Here is a 24,131-nt window from a genome sequence, read left to right on the forward strand (position 1 = left end):
GATGTAGTAGGTATCAGCGGGTGCGCTTCTACCCGAGTCTTGAGTCTTGAGGGTGTTCACTGATGTGCTTGCCATCCCTGGACACGTGTTTCGCGGTCATTACCGCTCGTCAGCAGGGATTAGGCGTGTGCACGGGGTTGCTGCGTGGGCTGCCGAAAATATTCGTAGGTCCAAATACCTCTTATGGCGCGCAGGTGCGTTATCTCGAGGTCGTCACCTCCACCGGCTCAAGGGAGCCTGTATACATAGTATTTCCGAATGAGGTCGCACACTGCTCGTCCCATCAGCGTGTGACCCCGGAGCATGATGGTCGATGTAGTAGGTATCAGCGGGTGCGCTTCTACCCGAGTCTTGAGGGTGTTCACTGATGTGCTTGCCATCCCTGGACACGTGTTGCGCGGTTATTACCGCTCGTCAGCAGGGATTAGGCATGTGCACGGGGTTGCTGCATGGGCTGCCGAAAATATTTGTAGGTCCAGATACCTCTTATGGCGCGCAGGTGCGTTATCTCGAGGTCGTCACCTCCACCGGCTCAAGGGAGCCTGTATAAATAGTATTTCCGAATGAGGTCGCACACTGCTCGTCCCATCAGCGTGTGATCCCGGAGCATGATGGTCGATGTAGTAGGTATCAGCGGGTGCGCTTCTACCCGAGTCTTGAGGGTGTTCACTGATGTGCTTGCCATCCCTGGACACGTGTTTCGCGGTCATTACCGCTCGTCAGCAGGGATTAGGCGTGTGCACGGGGTTGCTGCGTGGGCTGCCGAAAATATTCGTAGGTCCAAATACCTCTTATGGCGCGCAGGTGCGTTATCTCGAGGTCGTCACCTCCACCGGCTCAAGGGAGCCTGTATACATAGTATTTCCGAATGAGGTCGCACACTGCTCGTCCCATCAGCGTGTGACCCCGGAGCATGATGGTCGATGTAGTAGGTATCAGCGGGTGCGCTTCTACCCGAGTCTTGAGGGTGTTCACTGATGTGCTTGCCATCCCTGGACACGTGTTGCGCGGTTATTACCGCTCGTCAGCAGGGATTAGGCATGTGCACGGGGTTGCTGCATGGGCTGCCGAAAATATTTGTAGGTCCAGATACCTCTTATGGCGCGCAGGTGCGTTATCTCGAGGTCGTCACCTCCACCGGCTCAAGGGAGCCTGTATAAATAGTATTTCCGAATGAGGTCGCACACTGCTCGTCCCATCAGCGTGTGACCCCGGAGCATGATGGTCGATGTAGTAGGTATCAGCGGGTGCGCTTTTACCCGAGTCTTGAGTCTTGAGGGTGTTCACTGATGTGCTTGCCATCCCTGGACATATATATTTAGTGGCTGAATTGCACGATGTGAAACCATAAAACCTAGGATTAATCCCGGCTTCCCAACTTAACCAAATTGTGGGATCCTAGGCATTTCTTTTATTTCCCTTTACCGCCTTTTTCTTCATTATCACATATAAGAGTATCATGAAATACATGACTTCAGGTTATGCGCTGTAAAACTCTTCTCCAGTGTTTGATTTAATAAATTATAATGTTGTTCACGTAAAATAGGAACTCAGGCCACCCAAAGAGTGCACATAACAACTGACGTGCCTCTTAGTTCAAATTCACCATTAGCATTCTTATGGGGGGATGAATGTTTTTAAATTCATGTTTAAAAAATATCACTTCTAAAAAATATTTCTCAATGCACTGATATAATCTGATGTGCTGATGAGAAACAGTTCTGCGTTTTAATGAAATACACTTTTTAAATAATGAAGAAACTTTATCATATTTTGACACTTTTGCTGCAAGATGTCTTTCTTTAAAATGAAGGTGTTCCTAAAGTTAAATGGTGCAGGACCCCCTAGTTACTTCTTTTTTTTAACTTCAATTAACCTTTATATAAATTCTTGTCTGTTTATTTAACATCTTTTTGATGTTAGTTCTTTCCTGAAGGTTCCCTTCAAACATTTCCTGGATTTTTGAGGCAGTGCTTTACTATGATGAGCCTGGATGGCCCACCGTACCAACAGTGTCTTGTCTCTTTCTCAACCTTTGACTGGGATTATTTGCCAGTGCCAATTTGCTCAGGCAAATCTTGTCCTAGGTTGTGCAATATGATAGTCATTATATGCATTAAGGCGTGCATAAACCAAGCTATTAATGCCTCCTGTTGGCTAACGCCTGCAGCTGAAAAGAAGCTACAGGAACTCTTCGAAATGCGTGGGTCTACTGATGACAGTGCAAAGCATGTTTTTACTACCAGTTTAAGCCTGGTTATGATTTTTAGATTTTGTGTGATGTCTCGGTGCTCAAGGGTAAATTTAAATACTTTAATATGGTAGGTTGGCCTATAAAAGCCCACATGGATCAGAGGAAGCACCTGAAATTAATTTGTGCAGTAGCGCGATACCCTTGAGCAAGTCATTATATGTTCCGAGTTAGCTGTTAGTGGGCTCCGAAAAATCTCTTGTAAAGCCAGTGAGACCCAATATGAGATTGTGCAAACATCCATCCCCTCTTGTCCTTGAGTATAAGGTTTGAGCAATATAGGAATCCAGGATTTTAAGAAGCAAGTGGCAATAGCTAGTTGATTTGAAAGCGTAGGGCCTGATGAGGAGTCACAGGAAGTTGCTTGTCACATACATCTACAGAGGCTAGTCTACTTTTTTATTGCATGCCAGCTTTTATCCTAAACCAGGGATCCTCGTTATCCAAACTTTGTCCAGGAACATGTGTTTCAACAAGCTGAAACTGCTGCTGCAGAAGGTTTGAGGAATTCCTTACATTCTTACCTGCCAACCAAAGAGTTTTCCCCAGGCTTACGGTTCTGCATTGCATTCCCAGCAACCCTGGCCCTGCAAAAGAACCTGCAAGAGAACACACAAGAAATCTGTAACTGGAAAGAGACCCGTGAGAGAAAACATCAAAAGCGAGATTTGTAATAGGTATCAGATCAAACGCAACTAATCATGAAACAAATGTGACAATGAGTAGCATATGTAACAACTTGGACGTTAAATGTAATATTTCATTTAGGCATCTTTTTGAGAGAAAGACATTTCTTCTAAACTTATTCTGCTAATGTTTCTGAAAATACTGAGATTTCTTTCAAATAAAGGGCTAACGTTGCTCTAAATTATTAAATGTGAAACTGACGTAAAGCCCCTAAGGTCTGAATCAATTATATGTAGGTCCTGACTCTACTTTGGATAATGGAGGTTGCCATCTTCTCACTGTTGGACAATGGAAGTCGCCATACACCCTGATTTATGCAGAATCATTATAATTTCTGCCATTAGACGCACATGTCGCCAGACCTTATCTTTAATAGAACTGTGAAAGCGTCAAGTGTCAAGCCATTTGATTAGGGACTTAGATATAACACTTGATGCAACATTCGTCTGGGTCAAATGTCTACTCTTCATCATGTGATGGTTAAATAGAAATACATACTGACATTTAGCCGACTAGAGTAGACTTAATTGATGTTCTTTTACCTTATATGCTCATAAGAAAAAGCCTGGGACTCACACTTTGCTGCACATAATCTATGTCAGACATTCCTAAACTTATGTCAGAAATTCCAGTTTCAGAAAAGATTTAGTATACAAGGGCTGCCACTTGACAACTTGTCAGACGAGGTCCTTTGCCCAGATTATCACCCGAGATTCTGTCAGAGGCGGTCTCAACTAATGCCAACACATGTTACTGATGCTGCATTTTGCCTGAAGCCAATAACGCTGAAAATTGGAGGAAGAGCACAGCGTGTTTGCCCTTCGCAGGGAACACTGTTGTCGCGCTTCTGCTGATAAAGAGGGCCTTTGCTGTCAACAAGTTATGCAGTGTGTCTCTTCTCCCTAAGAAAGTCTAGATTGCAAGTTGCTCTATCTTCCATGCTCTCTTAGTGTAGCACTTAGAAGTATGCCTTAGGGCATTAGGTTCTACATGACATTTTAACCACGTTAGAAATGTTCATTCTATTCTTGTTATTTCCAACGTGTCTTCTTGATTTTTTAATAATATTCTGTGCAGTTCTTTTAGAAGTACTGAGAAACAGATTGCTCTGGTAGTAATACATATTATTTACTTAGAAGTATTCATTCTTCTTAGTACACTGTGTGAGTGATATTGTGAAATGGATTTGTCATTGTTATCACGGGGCCCCTGATCCCTTCCTGCGGGATTGTTAGTAACCCAAAAGCAACATCTCTATTTCAATAACACATTGAATAGCATATTGCTGGGCTACAATAACTAGTCTTTCACATTTCTCGTTAGTGCTTTGAACCTAGTTAAGCTGATAAACTCATACTAAAATAAATGTTAAGCACACTTCACAATGAATTTAATATTGGCTTGAACAATCTATTATACTATTTTATATATTTCAGCTTCAAAATAGCAGGGGCTAGTACCTAATGGGATCCAGCACACTGAACAGCTATGTTTGCAGCAATGTGCATTATATGTGGCACCATTATTTGAGTATAGCTGGCTATAATAATGCCTAAATATCACAAAAGGACCAAATAAAAATGTGAAGGTGCATATGAGAGATAACAACAATTTGATGTAAAAATTCTAAATATTAGCGGTAGATAAAAAAAAGGTGGGCTATCACTTGAGGCAATCACCATTGGCATGGAGGTATGGCAGTGGTGTAGAAACAGTAGCATAATCAGGTCACTAAGTAAATTCAAGGTGATTCACTGTGCATTAACTTGAATTAGAGAGCTAACCAAGAGTAATTCTTGGAGAGCAGGTCCAGAAATGCTTTCCAAGTACTGAATACCAAATTTAGCCCTGGGCAGCCTGACTGCAATTCTGCTGGGGTAGCTACGGCTCTGTAAGGGCCAGCACATCACATATAATGGTGGTCAAGTCAGCATTTATTTTTTATTTTGCAGAAACAAAGGTTTTTGTTTTTCTCTAAAACAAAAAATACATGTTGCTTTGAGGGACATTTTGAAAATTTTTCGTCTTTTAAACCTGGCTATGAAAATAAAACAAAAGCATTTGAAGGCTCACCCTGTGTATGGCACCCCTTCTGATGCAGTTCTGTTGCGGTACTAAAGCCAAGTGGTCACTGGCAGTGTTTCACAGAGTAGAGACAGCAGAGGCTCTGCTGCCAGAGACTGAATGGTTTCCGCAGCTGAAACTCAAGTGCACTAAGCAGCGTGCAGCTTTGGAAAGGGTCTCTTTCATGTGAGAGGGGACGCAAAATGGCACCGGAGTGAGAGGACGTGTCAGCAGTTTGTTCCGTGAGCTCTGGTCAACATTTTAGAAATCGTCCCAGCGATTTCGGAATGAAACGAAAATTCCGCAAACTGCTAACTGCTAACCGTAAACGCTCTGCGCATCTTTTTCGCGCAGGCGAAATCCTGATGAGTTCTGTAGTGTGGCTTTGGGTCGGCCCTCGTCATTCATTGGCTGGCTCCATAAATGGAGCCTAGCCATTGGACGAGGGGCCTGTCCGTCAATGCCGGACCAGATTCGGGGGCGTTCCCGCGATTCTTTGGCTTTTGCCGACGTCACGCGACGTCAGCCGAAAGCCGGGAACGCCCCCGAATCTGGTCCGGCCGGGCCGTGCTTGCTGCTGTCCTGCCTTCCTCCGTGTCCCCACTCCCGCCGTCCCATCTCCCCCCCTCTGTGTGCCCGTCCCCCCTCCCGCTCTCCGTGAGCCCGGGGCACATTCTTGTTATATATATATGCTGATGCAAGAGTCAGAGCAGCGAGACACCGCGAGTCTGGGGAGGCCTGAAGCAATGCACGGGCAGCAAGGGTAGGTGGGCAGTAGTGCGGAGGGATACTCAGCAAGAGAAAATATATATAAAGATATGCAGACGTGATGCCTGGTATCAAGGGTGAGGACATGTGGCCTAAAGGCCTCAACACTGTGGAACGAAGTTCGAGTCCCGGCGCGGGCTCAGCATGCTGTGATCCTGAGCAAATCACATAATCTCCCAGTGCCTAACATATGAATCGGACCTTCTGTAAAGTAATTTGAAGCTCAAGTAAAGCACTTCAATGCGCTATATAAAACTGCAAATGAATAAATTAAATGAGTGGGGGTTGCAGTTCGGGGAAGGGTTGGGCGTCTAGTGCAATAAACCAAGGGCACAGTCGAAAGTGAGCCTGGGCTCAGGGAATTGGAGCATGGTACCCGCCTGCACCAGAGAGTGAGGCCAGCAGCAGGGGTGCACTGGCTGTAGAGGGTTTGACTGCAGTGGGCAGAGAAGAGATGTACTGCAGGAGCTGAAGCATGCAAGCTAGAGAGAGTCTGGAATAGGGGGCTGAGGCCGGGGACAGCAGCGATGCACGGACAGCTCTAGGGCGCGAAAAGAGGAGATTTACTGCAGGAGCATGCAGGGAAACTCGAGTGTGGAGAGAGAGGCCTGCACAGGGAGCCTGCATCGGCTATGCACTGGCACCTACTGGGTCAGCAGTAGTATGCAAGAAAATATTAGTCTGGAAGCACAGCACGCCACCGTGGCATTGGTGTCCGTGCAGCTGGAGGCTGCCGATGCAGTGCACTGGCAGTGGGGGGTGGGGGAGGTGGGGCAAAGGGTGACAATGTTTGAATCACGCAATAGAAACCGAGTCCAGAGGCAGCAGACACTGGCCCGACCGCAGTCACTGCACCTGCAGCAAGCGGAGTACGGAGAGAGCGCCCACTTCATCAATCCTTGACACACCCAGTGAACACCTATGGATTGCATAAGGAACAGCTGTAAAGTACAAGCAGCAATGCCAGGGAGGGGGTACAGTGCGGGAATCGGCATTGCACAAGCTGCAGAATGCATGAAAGGGCGGCGGAAGTCAGTGCTCCAGGATTTTGGTGCCCGAATGCACTGAGCTGTGTCTGCAGTGACGGGTGGGCCGAGAACTGTCCGGAGCGTGTTTTAATTGCTTATGGAATCGACCAGGCAGGGAGCGATGGATGTGGCCAGCTGCAGGGTGAAGGGAGAGATGTATAGGGCAAGGTAATGACGAAAACAGACAGAGGAGACCCGGGTTCAATACCGGCCCAAAGTCTATAATTCTGGGCAAAGTACTCTGCCCCTCCCCCCAATCTCCGCACTTATCTCTGTCCTTTATGTTAAACGGTTTGGAAATCTTGAAACTGAACACAGAGCGCCATATAAACACCTGACTTGAATTGTAAGTCTCAACATCGGCGTGATTATTATAATACGGGTTTTCTGCCGCCTGGCCTTCTCCAGTCATTCCTGTGTGGGGGGGGCTCGCAGTGTGTGGGGGGGGCTAGCAGTGTGTGGGGGGGGGGCTCGCAGTGTGGGGGGCTCGCAGAGTTGTTGGGGAGACTCGCAATGTGTGGGGGGGGCTCGCAGTGTGTGGGGGAGGCTCACAGTGTGTGGGGGAGGCTCGCAGTGTGTGTGGGGGGACTCGCAGTGTGTGGGGGGCTCTGTGTGTGTGTGTGTGGGGGGGCTCTGTGTGGGGGGCTCTGTGTGGCTGTGTGTGTGGGGGGCTCTGTGTGGGTGTGTGTGTGGAGGGCTCTGTGTGTGTGTGTGGGGGGGGCTCTCTGTGGGTGTTTGTGTGTGGCATTTGCGAGAGATTAAGCTATTGGCATTGTAAATGACAATGCCATTTATTTATGTTAAAAAAAACATAAATAAAAATAATGTCAAGAGCAATGCCAATAGCTCTAACTTTAACAAAGGCAAAACCATTGCATTTATTGCATGCCAGCTTTTATCCTAAACCAGGGATCCTCGTTATCCAAACTTTGTCCAGGAACATGTGTTTCAACAAGCTGAAACTGCTGCTGCAGAAGGTTTGAGGAATTCCTTACATTCTTACCTGCCAACCAAAGAGTTTTCCCCAGGCTTACGGTTCTGCATTGCATTCCCAGCAACCCTGGCCCTGCAAAAGAACCTGCAAGAGAACACACAAGAAATCTGTAACTGGAAAGAGACCCGTGAGAGAAAACATCAAAAGCGAGATTTGTAATAGGTATCAGATCAAACGCAACTAATCATGAAACAAATGTGACAATGAGTAGCATATGTAACAACTTGGACGTTAAATGTAATATTTCATTTAGGCAACTTTTTGAGAGAAAGACATTTCTTCTAAACTTATTCTGCTAATGTTTCTGAAAATACTGAGATTTCTTTCAAATAAAGGGCTAACGTTGCTCTAAATTATTAAATGTGAAACTGACGTAAAGCCCCTAAGGTCTGAATCAATTATATGTAGTTCCTGACTCTACTTTGGATAATGGAGGTTGCCATCTTCTCACTGTTGGACAATGGAAGTCGCCATACACCCTGATTTATGCAGAATCATTATAATTTCTGCCATTAGACGCACATGTCGCCAGACCTTATCTTTAATAGAACTGTGAAAGCGTCAAGTGTCAAGCCATTTGATTAGGGACTTAGATATAACACTTGATGCAACATTCGTCTGGGTCAAATGTCTACTCTTCATCATGTGATGGTTAAATAGAAATACATACTGACATTTAGCCGACTAGAGTAGACTTAATTGATGTTCTTTTACCTTATATGCTCATAAGAAAAAGCCTGGGACTCACACTTTGCTGCACATAATCTATGTCAGACATTCCTAAACTTATGTCAGAAATTCCAGTTTCAGAAAAGATTTAGTATACAAGGGCTGCCACTTGACAACTTGTCAGACGAGGTCCTTTGCCCAGATTATCACCCGAGATTCTGTCAGAGGCGGTCTCAACTAATGCCAACACATGTTACTGATGCTGCATTTTGCCTGAAGCCAATAACGCTGAAAATTGGAGGAAGAGCACAGCGTGTTTGCCCTTCGCAGGGAACACTGTTGTCGCGCTTCTGCTGATAAAGAGGGCCTTTGCTGTCAACAAGTTATGCAGTGTGTCTCTTCTCCCTAAGAAAGTCTAGATTGCAAGTTGCTCTATCTTCCATGCTCTCTTAGTGTAGCACTTAGAAGTATGCCTTAGGGCATTAGGTTCTACATGACATTTTAACCACGTTAGAAATGTTCATTCTATTCTTGTTATTTCCAACGTGTCTTCTTGATTTTTTAATAATATTCTGTGCAGTTCTTTTAGAAGTACTGAGAAACAGATTGCTCTGGTAGTAATACATATTATTTACTTAGAAGTATTCATTCTTCTTAGTACACTGTGTGAGTGATATTGTGAAATGGATTTGTCATTGTTATCACGGGGCCCCTGATCCCTTCCTGCGGGATTGTTAGTAACCCAAAAGCAACATCTCTATTTCAATAACACATTGAATAGCATATTGCTGGGCTACAATAACTAGTCTTTCACATTTCTCGTTAGTGCTTTGAACCTAGTTAAGCTGATAAACTCATACTAAAATAAATGTTAAGCACACTTCACAATGAATTTAATATTGGCTTGAACAATCTATTATACTATTTTATATATTTCAGCTTCAAAATAGCAGGGGCTAGTACCTAATGGGATCCAGCACACTGAACAGCTATGTTTGCAGCAATGTGCATTATATGTGGCACCATTATTTGAGTATAGCTGGCTATAATAATGCCTAAATATCACAAAAGGACCAAATAAAAATGTGAAGGTGCATATGAGAGATAACAACAATTTGATGTAAAAATTCTAAATATTAGCGGTAGATAAAAAAAAGGTGGGCTATCACTTGAGGCAATCACCATTGGCATGGAGGTATGGCAGTGGTGTAGAAACAGTGGCATAATCAGGTCACTAAGTAAATTCAAGGTGATTCACTGTGCATTAACTTGAATTAGAGAGCTAACCAAGAGTAATTCTTGGAGAGCAGGTCCAGAAATGCTTTCCAAGTACTGAATACCAAATTTAGCCCTGGGCAGCCTGACTGCAATTCTGCTGGGGTAGCTACGGCTCTGTAAGGGCCAGCACATCACATATAATGGTGGTCAAGTCAGCATTTATTTTTTATTTTGCAGAAACAAAGGTTTTTGTTTCTCTCTAAAACAAAAAATACATGTTGCTTTGAGGGACATTTTGAAAATTTTTCGTCTTTTAAACCTGGCTATGAAAATAAAACAAAAGCATTTGAAGGCTCACCCTGTGTATGGCACCCCTTCTGATGCAGTTCTGTTGCGGTACTAAAGCCAAGTGGTCACTGGCAGTGTTTCACAGAGTAGAGACAGCAGAGGCTCTGCTGCCAGAGACTGAATGGTTTCCGCAGCTGAAACTCAAGTGCACTAAGCAGCGTGCAGCTTTGGAAAGGGTCTCTTTCATGTGAGAGGGGACGCAAAATGGCACCGGAGTGAGAGGACGTGTCAGCAGTTTGTTCCGTGAGCTCTGGTCAACATTTTAGAAATCGTCCCAGCGATTTCGGAATGAAACGAAAATTCCGCAAACTGCTAACTGCTAACCGTAAACGCTCTGCGCATCTTTTTCGCGCAGGCGAAATCCTGATGAGTTCTGTAGTGTGGCTTTGGGTCGGCCCTCGTCATTCATTGGCTGGCTCCATAAATGGAGCCTAGCCATTGGACGAGGGGCCTGTCCGTCAATGCCGGACCAGATTCGGGGGCGTTCCCGCGATTCTTTGGCTTTTGCCGACGTCACGCGACGTCAGCCGAAAGCCGGGAACGCCCCCGAATCTGGTCCGGACGGGCCGTGCTTGCTGCTGTCCTGCCTTCCTCCGTGTCCCCACTCCCGCCGTCCCATCTCCCCCCCTCTGTGTGCCCGTCCCCCCTCCCGCTCTCCGTGAGCCCGGGGCACATTCTTGTTATATATATATGCTGATGCAAGAGTCAGAGCAGCGAGACACCGCGAGTCTGGGGAGGCCTGAAGCAATGCACGGGCAGCAAGGGTAGGTGGGCAGTAGTGCGGAGGGATACTCAGCAAGAGAAAATATATATAAAGATATGCAGACGTGATGCCTGGTATCAAGGGTGAGGACATGTGGCCTAAAGGCCTCAACACTGTGGAACGAAGTTCGAGTCCCGGCGCGGGCTCAGCATGCTGTGATCCTGAGCAAATCACATAATCTCCCAGTGCCTAACATATGAATCGGACCTTCTGTAAAGTAATTTGAAGCTCAAGTAAAGCACTTCAATGCGCTATATAAAACAGCAAATGAATAAATTAAATGAGTGGGGGTTGCAGTTCGGGGAAGGGTTGGGCGTCTAGTGCAATAAACCAAGGGCACAGTCGAAAATGAGCCTGGGCTCAGGGAATTGGAGCATGGTACCCGCCTGCACCAGAGAGTGAGGCCAGCAGCAGGGGTGCACTGGCTGTAGAGGGTTTGACTGCAGTGGGCAGAGAAGAGATGTACTGCAGGAGCTGAAGCATGCAAGCTAGAGAGAGTCTGGAATAGGGGGCTGAGGCCGGGGACAGCAGCGATGCACGGACAGCTCTAGGGCGCGAAAAGAGGAGATTTACTGCAGGAGCATGCAGGGAAACTCGAGTGTGGAGAGAGAGGCCTGCACAGGGAGCCTGCATCGGCTATGCACTGGCACCTACTGGGTCAGCAGTAGTATGCAAGAAAATATTAGTCTGGAAGCACAGCACGCCACCGTGGCATTGGTGTCCGTGCAGCTGGAGGCTGCCGATGCAGTGCACTGGCAGTGGGGGGTGGGGGAGGTGGGGCAAAGGGTGACAATGTTTGAATCACGCAATAGAAACCGAGTCCAGAGGCAGCAGACACTGGCCCGACCGCAGTCACTGCACCTGCAGCAAGCGGAGTACGGAGAGAGCGCCCACTTCATCAATCCTTGACACACCCAGTGAACACCTATGGATTGCATAAGGAACAGCTGTAAAGTACAAGCAGCAATGCCAGGGAGGGGGTACAGTGCGGGAATCGGCATTGCACAAGCTGCAGAATGCATGAAAGGGCGGCGGAAGTCAGTGCTCCAGGATTTTGGTGCCCGAATGCACTGAGCTGTGTCTGCAGTGACGGGTGGGCCGAGAACTGTCCGGAGCGTGTTTTAATTGCTTATGGAATCGACCAGGCAGGGAGCGATGGATGTGGCCAGCTGCAGGGTGAAGGGAGAGATGTATAGGGCAAGGTAATGACGAAAACAGACAGAGGAGACCCGGGTTCAATACCGGCCCAAAGTCTATAATTCTGGGCAAAGTACTCTGCCCCTCCCCCCAATCTCCGCACTTATCTCTGTCCTTTATGTTAAACGGTTTGGAAATCTTGAAACTGAACACAGAGCGCCATATAAACACCTGACTTGAATTGTAAGTCTCAACATCGGCGTGATTATTATAATACGGGTTTTCTGCCGCCTGGCCTTCTCCAGTCATTCCTGTGTGGGGGGGGCTCGCAGTGTGTGGGGGGGGCTAGCAGTGTGTGGGGGGGGGCTCGCAGTGTGGGGGGCTCGCAGAGTTGTTGGGGAGACTCGCAATGTGTGGGGGGGGCTCGCAGTGTGTGGGGGAGGCTCACAGTGTGTGGGGGAGGCTCGCAGTGTGTGTGGGGGGGCTCGCAGTGTGTGGGGGGCTCTGTGTGTGTGTGTGTGGGGGGGGCTCTGTGTGGGGGGCTCTGTGTGGCTGTGTGTGTGGGGGGCTCTGTGTGGGTGTGTGTGTGGAGGGCTCTGTGTGTGTGTGTGGGGGGGGCTCTCTGTGGGTGTTTGTGTGTGGCATTTGCGAGAGATTAAGCTATTGGCATTGTAAATGACAATGCCATTTATTTATGTTAAAAAAAACATAAATAAAAATAATGTCAAGAGCAATGCCAATAGCTCTAACTTTAACAAAGGCAAAACCATTGCATTTATTGCATGCCAGCTTTTATCCTAAACCAGGGATCCTCGTTATCCAAACTTTGTCCAGGAACATGTGTTTCAACAAGCTGAAACTGCTGCTGCAGAAGGTTTGAGGAATTCCTTACATTCTTACCTGCCAACCAAAGAGTTTTCCCCAGGCTTACGGTTCTGCATTGCATTCCCAGCAACCCTGGCCCTGCAAAAGAACCTGCAAGAGAACACACAAGAAATCTGTAACTGGAAAGAGACCCGTGAGAGAAAACATCAAAAGCGAGATTTGTAATAGGTATCAGATCAAACGCAACTAATCATGAAACAAATGTGACAATGAGTAGCATATGTAACAACTTGGACGTTAAATGTAATATTTCATTTAGGCAACTTTTTGAGAGAAAGACATTTCTTCTAAACTTATTCTGCTAATGTTTCTGAAAATACTGAGATTTCTTTCAAATAAAGGGCTAACGTTGCTCTAAATTATTAAATGTGAAACTGACGTAAAGCCCCTAAGGTCTGAATCAATTATATGTAGTTCCTGACTCTACTTTGGATAATGGAGGTTGCCATCTTCTCACTGTTGGACAATGGAAGTCGCCATACACCCTGATTTATGCAGAATCATTATAATTTCTGCCATTAGACGCACATGTCGCCAGACCTTATCTTTAATAGAACTGTGAAAGCGTCAAGTGTCAAGCCATTTGATTAGGGACTTAGATATAACACTTGATGCAACATTCGTCTGGGTCAAATGTCTACTCTTCATCATGTGATGGTTAAATAGAAATACATACTGACATTTAGCCGACTAGAGTAGACTTAATTGATGTTCTTTTACCTTATATGCTCATAAGAAAAAGCCTGGGACTCACACTTTGCTGCACATAATCTATGTCAGACATTCCTAAACTTATGTCAGAAATTCCAGTTTCAGAAAAGATTTAGTATACAAGGGCTGCCACTTGACAACTTGTCAGACGAGGTCCTTTGCCCAGATTATCACCCGAGATTCTGTCAGAGGCGGTCTCAACTAATGCCAACACATGTTACTGATGCTGCATTTTGCCTGAAGCCAATAACGCTGAAAATTGGAGGAAGAGCACAGCGTGTTTGCCCTTCGCAGGGAACACTGTTGTCGCGCTTCTGCTGATAAAGAGGGCCTTTGCTGTCAACAAGTTATGCAGTGTGTCTCTTCTCCCTAAGAAAGTCTAGATTGCAAGTTGCTCTATCTTCCATGCTCTCTTAGTGTAGCACTTAGAAGTATGCCTTAGGGCATTAGGTTCTACATGACATTTTAACCACGTTAGAAATGTTCATTCTATTCTTGTTATTTCCAACGTGTCTTCTTGATTTTTTAATAATATTCTGTGCAGTTCTTTTAGAAGTACTGAGAAACAGATTGCTCTGGTAGTAATACATATTATTTACTTAGAAGTATTCATTCTTCTTAGTACACTGTGTGAGTGATATTGTGAAATGGATTTGTCATTGTTATCACGGGGCCCCTGATCCCTTCCTGCGGGATTGTTAGTAACCCAAAAGCAACATCTCTATTTCAATAACACATTGAATAGCATATTGCTGGGCTACAATAACTAGTCTTTCACATTTCTCGTTAGTGCTTTGAACCTAGTTAAGCTGATAAACTCATACTAAAATAAATGTTAAGCACACTTCACAATGAATTTAATATTGGCTTGAACAATCTATTATACTATTTTATATATTTCAGCTTCAAAATAGCAGGGGCTAGTACCTAATGGGATCCAGCACACTGAACAGCTATGTTTGCAGCAATGTGCATTATATGTGGCACCATTATTTGAGTATAGCTGGCTATAATAATGCCTAAATATCACAAAAGGACCAAATAAAAATGTGAAGGTGCATATGAGAGATAACAACAATTTGATGTAAAAATTCTAAATATTAGCGGTAGATAAAAAAAGGTGGGCTATCACTTGAGGCAATCACCATTGGCATGGAGGTATGGCAGTGGTGTAGAAACAGTGGCATAATCAGGTCACTAAGTAAATTCAAGGTGATTCACTGTGCATTAACTTGAATTAGAGAGCTAACCAAGAGTAATTCTTGGAGAGCAGGTCCAGAAATGCTTTCCAAGTACTGAATACCAAATTTAGCCCTGGGCAGCCTGACTGCAATTCTGCTGGGGTAGCTACGGCTCTGTAAGGGCCAGCACATCACATATAATGGTGGTCAAGTCAGCATTTATTTTTTATTTTGCAGAAACAAAGGTTTTTGTTTTTCTCTAAAACAAAAATACATGTTGCTTTGAGGAACATTTTGAAAATTTTTCGTCTTTTAAACCTGGCTATGAAAATAAAACAAAAGCATTTGAAGGCTCACCCTGTGTATGACACCCCTTCTGATGCAGTTCTGTTGCGGTACTAAAGCCAAGTGGTCACTGGCAGTGTTTCACAGAGTAGAGACAGCAGAGGCTCTGCTGCCAGAGACTGAATGGTTTCCGCAGCTGAAACTCAAGTGCACTAAGCAGCGTGCAGCTTTGGAAAGGGTCTCTTTCATGTGAGAGGGGACGCAAAATGGCACCGGAGTGAGAGGACGTGTCAGCAGTTTGTTCCGTGAGCTCTGGTCAACATTTTAGAAATCGTCCCAGCGATTTCGGAATGAAACGAAAATTCCGCTAACTGCTAACCGTAAACTGCTAACTGCTGTTAACATCGTACTACTGCAGATGGTGCCTGAGACGTTTAGAGGCTAAAACTAAAGGACTAACAAGCATTTACAATGCAAGGGTTTTGCCTTTGTTAAAGTTAGAGCTATTGGCATTGCTCTTGACATTATTTTTATTTATGTTTTTTTTAACATAAATAAATGGCATTGTCATTTACAATGCCAATAGCTTAATCTCTCGCAAATGCCACACACAAACACCCACAGAGAGCCCCCCCCACACACACACACAGAGCCCTCCACACACACACCCACACAGAGCCCCCCACACACACAGCCACACAGAGCCCCCCACACAGAGCCCCCCCCACACACACACACACAGAGCCCCCCACACACTGCGAGCCCCCCCACACACACTGCGAGCCTCCCCCACACACTGTGAGCCTCCCCCACACACTGCGAGCCCCCCCACACATTGCGAGTCTCCCCAACAACTCTGCGAGCCCCCCACACTGCGAGCCCCCCCCCACACACTGCTAGCCCCCCCCACACACTGCGAGCCCCCCCCACACAGGAATGACTGGAGAAGGCCAGGCGGCAGAAAACCCGTATTATAATAATCACGCCGATGTTGAGACTTACAATTCAAGTCAGGTGTTTATATGGCGCTCTGTGTTCAGTTTCAAGATTTCCAAACCGTTTAACATAAAGGACAGAGATAAGTGCGGAGATTGGGGGGAGGGGCAGAGTACTTTGCCCAGAATTATAGACTTTGGGCCGGTATTGAACCCGGGTCTCCTCTGTCTGTTTTCGTCATTACCTTGCCCTATACATCTCTCCCTTCACCCTGCAGCTGGCCACATCCATCGCTCTCTGCCTGGTCGATTCCATAAGCAATTAAAACACGCTCCGGACAGTTCTCGGCCCACCCGTCACTGCAGACACAGCTCAGTGCATTCGGGCACCAAAATCCTGGAGCACTGACTTCCGCCGCCCTTTCATGCATTCTGCAGCTTGTGCAATGCCGATTCCCGCACTGTACCCCCTCCCTGGCATTGCTGCTTGTACTTTACAGCTGTTCCTTATGCAATCCATAGGTGTTCACTGGGTGTGTCAAGGATTGATGAAGTGGGCGCTCTCTCCGTACTCCGCTTGCTGCAGGTGCAGTGACTGCGGTCGGGCCAGTGTCTGCTGCCTCCGGACTCGGTTTCTATTGCGTGATTCAAACATTGTCACCCTTTGCCCCACCTCCCCACCCCCCACTGCCAGTGCACTGCATCGGCAGCCTCCAGCTGCACGGACACCAATGCCACGGTGGCGTGCTGTGCTTCCAGACTAATATTTTCTTGCATACTACTGCTGACCCAGTAGGTGCCAGTGCATAGCCGATGCAGGCTCCCTGTGCAGGCCTCTCTCTCCACACTCGAGTTTCCCTGCATGCTCCTGCAGTAAATCTCCTCTTTTCGCGCCCTAGAGCTGTCCGTGCATCGCTGCTGTCCCCGGCCTCAGCCCCCTATTCCAGACTCTCTCTAGCTTGCATGCTTCAGCTCCTGCAGTACATCTCTTCTCTGCCCACTGCAGTCAAACCCTCTACAGCCAGTGCACCCCTGCTGCTGGCCTCACTCTCTGGTGCAGGCGGGTACCATGCTCCAATTCCCTGAGCCCAGGCTCACTTTCGACTGTGCCCTTGGTTTATTGCACTAGACGCCCAACCCTTCCCCGAACTGCAACCCCCACTCATTTAATTTATTCATTTGCAGTTTTATATAGCGCATTGAAGTGCTTTACTTGAGCTTCAAATTACTTTACAGAAGGTCCGATTCATATGTTAGGCACTGGGAGATTATGTGATTTGCTCAGGATCACAGCATGCTGAGCCCGCGCCGGGACTCGAACTTCGTTCCACAGTGTTGAGGCCTTTAGGCCACATGTCCTCACCCTTGATACCAGGCATCACGTCTGCATATCTTTACATATATTTTCTCTTGCTGAGTATCCCTCCGCACTACTGCCCACCTACCCTTGCTGCCCGTGCATTGCTTCAGGCCTCCCCAGACTCGCGGTGTCTCGCTGCTCTGACTCTTGCATCAGCATATATATATAACAAGAATGTGCCCCGGGCTCACGGAGAGCGGGAGGGGGGACGGGCACACAGAGGGGGGGAGATGGGACGGCGGGAGTGGGGACACGGAGGAAGGCAGGACAGCAGCAAGCACGGCCCGGCCGGACCAGATTCGGGGGCGTTCCCGGCTTTCGGCTGACGTCGCGTGACGTCGGCAAAAGCCAAAGAATCGCGGGAACGCCCCCGAATCTGGTCCGGCATTGACGGACAGGCCCCTCGTCCAATGGCTAGGCTCCATTTATGGAGCCAGCCAATGAATGACGAGGGCCGACCCAAAGCCACACTACAGAACTCATCAGGATTTCGCCTGCGCGAAAAAGATGCGCAGAGCGCATCTTTTCGCCAGGCAAAACCTAAAAACGGTGCCATGATGCTGGCACTGGTATTGGCGTGGCATGCGGGAGCATTGGCGCTTTGAGGTTTGCCGTGTTGCAGATTGGCGGGAAACGAGCTTTCTTCGGGCTGTTTTTGGGTTTCGCCTGCCGAAAGGCTGCGCTCTGCGCAGACTTTCAGCGCAGGTGAAATCCTATGTCTACACTAAGCACTTCGGGAACGTCCCCCGGCTCTCATTGGCTAGCTCCATAAATGGAGGCTAGCCATTGGGTGCCGGATCTGTCCGTCAAGGCCGGACCAGATTCGGGGGCGTTCCCGAGATTTTTTCCCAGGGCGGAGTTACGTTTTTCCCCGTTCCCTCCCCTTTCACTGAAAGTGAATTCAGATGCGCTGTCCATTCCCGCCCCCTCCCGCCGTCCGTCCGCCCCCTCCGTGTGCCTTTCCGCCCCCCCCCCCCTCGCTGCCCTGTGCACGTTTCCCGCCCCCTCCCGCCCCCTCCCGCCGTCCGTTGCCGGAGACTCCCTTTCGCGTCGGGCAGGTTCCCAAGCCCCGCCCGCGGCCTCCGTTAATGTGAGATTGCCCGGCAGTCCATTCCCGCCCCCTCCGTGTCCTCTCCCGCCCCCTCCCGCCGTCCGTCCCGCCCCCTCCGTGTGCCTTTCCGCCCCCCCCCCCCCTCGCTGTCCTGTGCACGTTTCCCGCCCCCTCCCGCCCCCTCCCGCCGTCCGTTGCCGGAGACTCCCTTTCGCGTCGGGCAGGTTCCCAAGCCCCGCCCGCGGCCTCCGTTAATGTGAGATTGCCCGGCAGAAGGCTCCTGACAGTGGCTGCGTGAGGCTTCAAAGGCGGGGGGCTGACCCCTGCGTGCCTGGCATTCCTGCGGGCTGCCCTCCCCGGGGCCAGGGAGCATGCCATGGTCGGGCCGTGCGCCGCCGGGGGAGGTGGCCGCCCCTTTTCTCACCGTCAGACTGAAAGTGCGTTGTCATGACAATAAAGGCAGGATCGCTGACACAGGGAAGAGATTCGCCTTATCTGCGCCTCGCTTCCTGCATACCAAGTGTACAAGCCAGGAAGAAGTGTTCGTGCGGCAGACGAGGAGTGACTCGCGGCGCTCGAGTCTGCGGTCTCTGCCACCGAGACGGGCTGTGGTTTGCTTCAGAGAGCGGGCCCGCCTGGAGAAGACCATTGCACCCTCTGAGCCGAGCGCCAGTCCGCGGTTTATGAAGGATATCTATCTATCTGTGTGCGACCTCTCCTCAATCCTTAACATGTCGGATGTTTGATCAAGTCCATCTTAGAGCCACACTGATGTCATACGTTAGGCCGAGGGCGTGAAAGTCGACCAGGCCTTACATACTATTGCCACTGCCGGTATCGACCACATTTAACCATTTCTAGCAATCTGGTATTAAAATGCACCGTCTGCCAGTAGCTCCTCTGATGCTACTGTTCATGGGAGCGAGCAAAAGAACTGTCAGTCAAACAGTACGTAGTATGTTGTGTGTGGACCCTGAAACGTTGAAACATCACTATGGTTTGCCAGTATGGACCCTGAAACGTTGAAACATCACTATGGTTTGCCAGTATGGTACAGTACACCACCATAACCATCGCCACTGGAATGGTCACTGAGGACAGTTACACGACGTCAAATTACATCACTAGTGACTAGAGTGACTCCCTTGGGAGTGGCTTGTGCCATCAGCTCAGAGTAGAGCATACTTGTCGTGGCTTCTAACTGTACATACCCTGTGCTCGTTACATACAAGGGCACCACTAATACAGTCAAGCACCGTAGGTACTGTACACAGGATATGGCCTTTTCCCATTATATGCACTGTTATTGAACATTTCTAGAACGACCCAGTCATACCCCCGTAATGATTTACAGGCGAGCAAAGTCCATCTGTGTATGGACTTTTAACACTGGCTTTTGCATCCCAAATACCCAACCAAATGTGGGTGACTTGATAGATAGCAGTGTATCCAGCATGTGGCCAAAGGTCATGTGCATTATCACTCGATTGATGATGTGTAGCTTGCTGAATTGAACACTGTCATTGTTGTCCTCAGTGGTATCGTTTGAGTTTTCATCATTAATGGGGGAGTGCGCTGTGGGTTTAAAGTATTAATAAAGGCACTTCTAACCCGCCCCGCTACGCCGCAGATCCAGCTATAGTATGTTTGAAGTGGAAGTGCAGGCACTTCTCGGGTGCCCTGCTATACACCTGATATGCCAGCCCTAGCAGTTCTTAGCGGGGTCTGCTGATGTACGTTCAAAGTAGTAAATCAAGCACTTCTCAGCTGCCCTGCTATACATATAATAAAGTAGACCCAGCACTTCTAACGAAGGGTGCCATGTGCTTGGTGGGGCAGTTCAAGGAAGTCTCGCCTGAGCTGCCATATGTTTGGTGGGACAGAAGTAAACCGACACTTCTCAGCAGCCGTAATGTACAACAGTGTACATACTTCTCCGTATGGCTGCCTATACACTCACTAGTTGAGAGCAACAACACGTCTAATCAGGGGTTTTAAGACATAGGACAGAGGGGCAGCAGTGTTACTGTGCTTTCAGGTGCATAGACCCAGGGCTTCTTGGCAGACAGCTGAGCTATTCGTTTACTGGGGCAATATACACTCAGTGTTGCTATAAGTGCATTCGGACAGTAGTCGCACTTTATGCGTTTAGTAGGACAGAGAAACACTCCTCGCCAGGGCTGCTCTTTATCTAGGGGTCACTGAATGTCCTCTCCAGCTGTCTTAGTCTGCTTTTCGTTCGATAGGAAGCACGTCTCACTAAGATTAAGAACGTCCAGCACAACAAAGCCTGACACCTCAGCAGGGAAGCTCTAATAGGATTTTTTTAATGTAACAGTAGGGGGTTCATCCCAGATGATCGCATCTAGCAATCCAAGACAACGCCACCCGTCACCGCTCAGAAGTCGAGGCATTATGTGGGCCAGCAGTCACGCGGGAGAAAGGGCCATTTCCTACAACAGAGTCCAATCCACGGTCAATGCAAACTACATTATTGCGTTTCACTTAGCTTGTTAAGGTACGCTTATAATTTCATATCCGATTGCCCCCTCCCGCCCCCTCCCGCCGTCCGTGTCCCCTCCCGCCCACTCCCGCCGTCCGTGTCCTCTCCCTTCAAGAATGCTTCGAAGGGCTCAGGTGCCGCGGCGTCAGGCAAGTCAGCAGAGTCCTGTGGGGCAAGGGAGGGGAAACGGGGGTTAGGGTGAAGCACCGTTGGCATGGTGCGTGGGAGAGAAGTCCGGAAGTCCCGCCCCCGCCCGGAGACGCATGGAGCCCCGGAGGAGAAGTGCTGGATGGTGCGGGGCTCCCGTGTGCTGAGGGAGCCCCGGGGGAAGAGACGGCAGGAGCGGAGTTGTGTTCCTCCAGCTGACGGAAGTCCCGCCCGGAGACGCATGGAGCCCCGGAGGAGAAGTGCTGGAGTTGGGCTCAGCTGCCACACGAAGCCATTGGTCATCAGAATGAAGTATGTACCAGAGAGAGAGAGTGCCGGTATGTTTTAAAATTAAGACTTCTGTGCCATATGTGTGTTTTTAGACAGCCTGCATGACACGCACTGGTGCAAGTACTCTTAGGTAGAGGCGGTGACATACCAGTAAACCATGGCCAGGGCTGACGGGCGTGCAACTATTTATGAATATAACTGCTCACTCTCTCAAAAAGTGTATTTTTTTTGAGAATACAGCTTACAGTCGGGCTCTGAACTAGGCTATGTGTACTTCAGTCAGCCTCTCTTCCTGAGGCTTGCCCTGCCCCACCCCCCTCCCTCCGATGCCTTACTGTGTCGTATGGTAATGGCTTAGAATAGCAATAACATGTATTTTCAGCCTCGGGTAAATAATAAATAATGAGCGGGGCTGCGAACCCTGCTATAATCCGCAAATTGATTTTTTATTAAACTGCTCATTGTGTCTTTTTGAAATAAAGTACAGTCTGTGTCCGGGTTGTGACCCCTATGGGTGTAATGTCTGATATTTATGTTTCCCTCGTTCTAATTCCATGGTTTTGATTTGCGGAAAAAGTGTCACACCTAGTTTTTGAAATGTCACTCATAATTACGCTGAAATTATGAAAATGTCACACAAAGCAATCTGAAACCTTGGCAGCTATGAACCACTACTTTAAAATCCCTTAGTTAGGCATCGTCCACTTTACCACAGAGGGGGGAGAGAAGTAATATACCCATAATCCCTCCTATGCAGGCAACTTTTCTATTCACGAGGAAGGGTGGAAATATTGACACAATCTGGATCTCAGTGGTGGGCTTTTATGAGCTAGATTTGTGCAAGTCGTTCCCTGTCACCCTCCCTTTATATCTTAAAGGGCACAGTAATATTGTAGCTCATTCCAAAATCGCTTCATCTTACACCCTAGTTAGTGAACTCCGTGTGCCTATAAAACAGGACTGACTCATGGAAAGGTTACCAGTGTCACAATAACACCAGTCATCCAATCAAGGCTGCAACACTGCTTCCTGGTCTGTTGTTCTTTAATAATAAGATGGCTGGCACACAATGGCGGGGCCTGTTATTTTGTCTCTTAATTGTGCTCACCGTCCTTTTTCCCCAGCACCCTCCCCTCTTCCAAGGGGCGGCAACCTGAGGGATAGCCCCGGGCGCCACAAGCTCTAGCTACGCCCCTGACAGGTCTTGATGGTAATAGATATGAAGCTTGTAATCTAATAATCTAGGAGAATATTAGTATGAATATTTACCCCTTTGGTCATTTCAGAACCTGATTTTCGATCAAGTAATACAGATTCTCACATTACCTTGTACATAAATCGGAATCCTGGTTATGGTAAATACATTCTTTTTAGTCCTTAAAAGCCAAATATTAATATTCTGAGTGGGTGTGTGTGGCTCTGGGTGGGTGTGTGTGTGTGTGTGGCTCTGGGTGTGTGTGTGTGGTAGTAATTGCTGTCTGCTGAGCTCGTCCGTAGGGTACAATAGGTTGCAAGAGATTAAGCTAATGGCAATGTAAATGACAATGCCATTTATTTATCTGTTTTCAAAACCAACACATAAATACAAAATTTGTCATTTACAATGCCAATAGCTCTAACTTTTCCAAAGGCGAAACCATTGCATTGTAAATGCTTGTTTCTTTTTGAGCTACGAGCTACAAGCCGCACAGAGAGAAAGCATTTAAGCATGGTAGCGCAGTAGTGCAGTGGCACGCATAATATCACGGACACTGTCATCTTGTTGAACGTGAGAAAAGCAAATCGGAAAAATGTTAAACAAAACCATGACCTATACCCCCGCCCTTATGAATTGGACCTAGACCAGGATTGGGACTGGGAAGCCAGGGAAGCCGGGGAAGACTTGGAGGCCTGAGTGCGTGGGAGCTGAGTACAGCATCTAGGGCCAGATGTAGGTAGGGTTTTACCGGTCGGTAACGGCCGAATTCGGCCGTTACCGACCGGTAAAAGGATTTTGAGATGTAGGGGGCAGAATCGGTAAATTTACCGTTCGGTAAATTTACCGATCGGTAATTTTACCGAATCTGTAAATATACCGGTCGGTAAATTTACCGACCGGTATTTTAACAGATTCGGTAAAATTGATATGTAGGTGGGACTCTTATGAGTCCCACAAGGCCTAAGAAATCGGTATTTTACCATCAAATTCAATTTGATGGTGAAATACCGATTCAGGTGTGCATGCACATGTGTGCATGCACACCTGTGCCATATGACAGGCAAACCTGCCCTTAGGGCAGGTATGCCTGCCATATGGCCCCCGACCCTTTTTTGGGGGTGCTAGAGGGTGTCAAAGTGACACCCCCTGCACCCTTGTCAAAATCGGTATTTACCGATTCGGTAAATACCGACCGGTAATGCCCCATTCATTCCTATGGGCTTCAAAGCCCATAGGAATGAATGGAGCATTACCGGTCGGTATTTACCGATTCGGTAAATACCGATTTTTACCGATTCGGTAAAATACACATCTGGATGGACCTACATGTCCACCCTTCATATTTACCGATTCTTAATTACCGAATCGGTAAAATTCGGTAATTAAGAATCGGTAAATATTTTTTACCTACATCTGGGCCCTAGCATCTAGCATCTGGCGCTTTTCACCTCGCTTCTTTCTCCCCTGCCGAGAGAAATCTCTGTGAGCTTTTAACCTGTTGCTCCTGCGCTTCACCTCTCATTGCCTTTCATCGTATCATATTGCAACATATCTCCGCTCTGCCCTACATCCCAAATCCTACTCTCACTAACCTGCTTGCCAACCAAATGGCTTGGGAGGGGTGCGGCTGATAAATGGCAGTCGGCAGCCGTACCAG

At 47.7% G+C, this 24,131-nt stretch overlaps 2 protein-coding genes across 11 annotated transcripts in view; one reads left to right on the forward strand and one right to left on the reverse strand.

Moving 5' to 3' along the window:
• The window catches only part of SCO1 (synthesis of cytochrome C oxidase 1), a 394,561-nt gene that overhangs the window by 159,285 nt on the left and 211,145 nt on the right, over positions 1-24,131 (forward strand). The window lies entirely within an intron of this gene.
• The window catches only part of LOC144770321 (manganese-dependent ADP-ribose/CDP-alcohol diphosphatase-like), a 124,560-nt gene that overhangs the window by 54,626 nt on the left and 45,803 nt on the right, over positions 1-24,131 (reverse strand). For 2 of the 3 annotated variants that reach the window (XM_078654744.1, XM_078654742.1), the window contains exons 1-2: positions 7,802-7,876; positions 2,776-2,850 (exon numbers count right to left, since the gene is read on the reverse strand). The gene's annotated coding sequence lies outside the window, so the exon portion shown is untranslated. Of the gene's footprint in view, positions 1-2,775; positions 2,851-7,801; positions 7,877-12,827; positions 12,903-24,131 lie in introns of those variants that run through there. The other variant, XM_078654745.1, reaches the window with a different exon arrangement.

The sequence above is a fragment of the Lissotriton helveticus genome, chromosome 7, assembly GCF_964261635.1.
Source record: "Lissotriton helveticus chromosome 7, aLisHel1.1, whole genome shotgun sequence".
Classification (NCBI taxonomy): domain Eukaryota; kingdom Metazoa; phylum Chordata; class Amphibia; order Caudata; family Salamandridae; genus Lissotriton; species Lissotriton helveticus.